This window comes from Penaeus vannamei, chromosome 3 (genome assembly GCF_042767895.1).
Source record: "Penaeus vannamei isolate JL-2024 chromosome 3, ASM4276789v1, whole genome shotgun sequence".
Taxonomy (NCBI): Eukaryota; Metazoa; Arthropoda; class Malacostraca; order Decapoda; family Penaeidae; genus Penaeus; species Penaeus vannamei.
In genome coordinates, this window is record NC_091551.1 from 19,995,951 (window position 1) to 19,998,450 (window position 2,500).

Genomic DNA, 2,500 nt, shown 5'->3' on the forward strand with positions numbered 1-2,500 from the left:
GCTTGGCTGTTGTTAGACGTGTGATGTCACGCCTTAGTGTCGCATGGTCCTTGAGCGAACGACAGGTATCTGGTGACTCTCGGCGGCCGCGCCCTTGCTCTCGCGGCGCCCGGCGCTGCACGGCGCTACAGGGAACGGGGCCCGCACATGTATGCTTGGTATGAGAGTCGTGTGCATAGTAGGATGACCTCCTAGACGACAGGGGTTTAGAGTGATTTAAGATGCAGACGGAAGGAGAAGGAAGGCCTTATTAGGGGAGCAGAGACAACATCTGAACTCAGCCCAGAGTCTAAGCACTCATCAGCGAAAGCAAAAGCCTTGGACTGGATTCAGCTGTCTCTCCTGTCTCGCTCCAAAGCTTCCCCCGGTAAACTTATTTCTCAGCTTCGTCTGTTTCTTAGATCACGCCCCTCGGCCTTACGCACGGGCGGGGTCGCGGGCGCCAGAGAGGTCAGCAGATACGGTGAGACTGACGATAGAGTGCCTTGGAGTAGAGCGCCTCCGCCCGCCCGCGCGCGCGCACCGACTGCCGTGGGCGTGCGGGCGGAGTGGCCAGTGTGCTGGGAGTGTTGCTGAGCCTCGAACCAATTCCTCTCACAGATGCAACTCACACTGTGCAGACTTTAACATCGCCGCTTCCTCTTCGTGGCTTCGTGCTATTAACGACGATTGTCTTTATCATTTGACTATTAAAACACTAGTTCAATAGCTTCGATTGACTAGTCACTAATCTCTCCCCTGTAAAAGCTAAAACGGTTAAATCTCCTCGATCATAATAATCTTAACTCCATTCAATTCCCAAAGGTAGGTGAATGCTGAAGGTAACAAGTCATAATCTACCGAAAGGATTAAATCCCTCGTAATTAATGTTTCCGCTTAATTAACGCAAATGTCAACTTAACACGCCGCTTGCACTACCACGGTACAGTGTGTGACGATCGCCGAACTGGGCTCGCTTGGCTGGCAGTGTAAACAGTGCGATGTAGGTCACGAGGGAGAGAGAGAGAGAGAGGGAGAGAGAAAGAGAGAGAGAGAGAGAGAGAGAGAGAGAGAGAGAGAGAGAGAGAGAGAGAGAGAGAGAGAGAGAAACAGACAGATAGGTAGATGAATAGACAGACTGGGAAGGAAAGAAGGGGAGATAAGAAAATATAAAAGAGTGATAAGGAGGTAGAGAGAGAGAGAGATGGGGGAGGGAGGGGGAGATAGATGGATAGCTGGTTAGAGAGATAGATATATCGATAGACAGTCTGAGAAGAAAAGAAGGGGAGAGAGAAGGGGGAGAAAAAAAAATAAGAGTGATATGGAGGTAGATAAAAGAGTTAATCGGAAAGTAACGGAAATGGAGAGAAAAAGAAAATGAAGCCACCTTAGGAGAAGGGTAAAAGGGAGAAGAAGAGATAGAGAGGGAGTGAGAGCGTGAGAGAAATAGACAGGGACGTTGATAGTTAGAAAGCAAGAGAAAGAGGGGGGAAGGATAGATAGATAGAGAGAGAGAGAATGAGAGAAGAGAGGGAGAGAGAGAGGAGAGAGAAGAAAGGGAGAGAGCGTGAGAGAGAGAGGAGAAAGAAAGAGAGAGGAACGATGAACCGAGAGCAACAGAGCCAATTAACCAGAATGAACACACGACACCCGCAAGCAGCTCCATCTCCCAGCACACTTAGCTCCGAGTAAACTTTGCGTTCCTCCCCGAAGTTGTGCCTTAGCCAATGCAAATGAAGTCAGTGAAACAACCAAATCAAATTAAAAAAAAGAAAGTGTAGCTGTTCTAGTACTTGTCCCTCAAGTCAACCACTTGTATGAAACTCAAACAGATTTCCGTGAAAGGCATCGTCTCTTGCTGCTATCCCTCGGTGAGGTAGAAGCAAAGATCGGATGCTGGAAATGTGTTTTCGATTCTGCTCTTCGTTTCCTTCAGTGGTTGGACGGGTTTAGCAAATGCTGCAGAACATGGCACTTGTTTTTGTAGCCCTAATCTGCCCCATGTCCTTCCTTCTAGCCTGGCCAAGTAAGACCCATTCACATTGGAGCTTCTGGAGTCCTATTCTGTGCTTCTCACTGATGGTTTTAAAGCCTTTTGGTCTGTCAAGGCGAATACGAGGACACCCTGAGCGACCAAAGGCTGACCGCGATGCTTACTTGGCCACGTGTTTAGTATTAATAAGAAATTTCGCTTTTTAAGTCGAAAATCTCATCTAAAACAACGGATGCTCGACCTCTGTGTGGGACTCCTATATAGACTAGCAAGTAGGTATGGGACAGAAGGAGCCTGGCGGTCAAACTATCAAAATCAGGGCGACGGTTTAAAGTCTTAGGGCAGATACGCCTCGTTTCATTACTCGCCAATGTTTGCTCTTCCCGTTGACAGTTTGACCTTTCCTGTTCCGAGAATCTGGATCTGTTTCGATTGTTCAGCTTTTCCTACCCTTGACTTATTTCTTTCACTTACTATCTTTTTTTTGTTCTTTTCTTATTATTTTTCTTTTTCTTTCTCAATTTTGTT

General features: G+C 47.4%; 1 protein-coding gene across 41 annotated transcripts in view; it reads left to right on the forward strand.

The window, feature by feature from the left end:
* The window catches only part of LOC113800282 (enolase-phosphatase E1), an 86,640-nt gene that overhangs the window by 69,501 nt on the left and 14,639 nt on the right, over nt 1-2,500 (forward strand). The window lies entirely within an intron of this gene.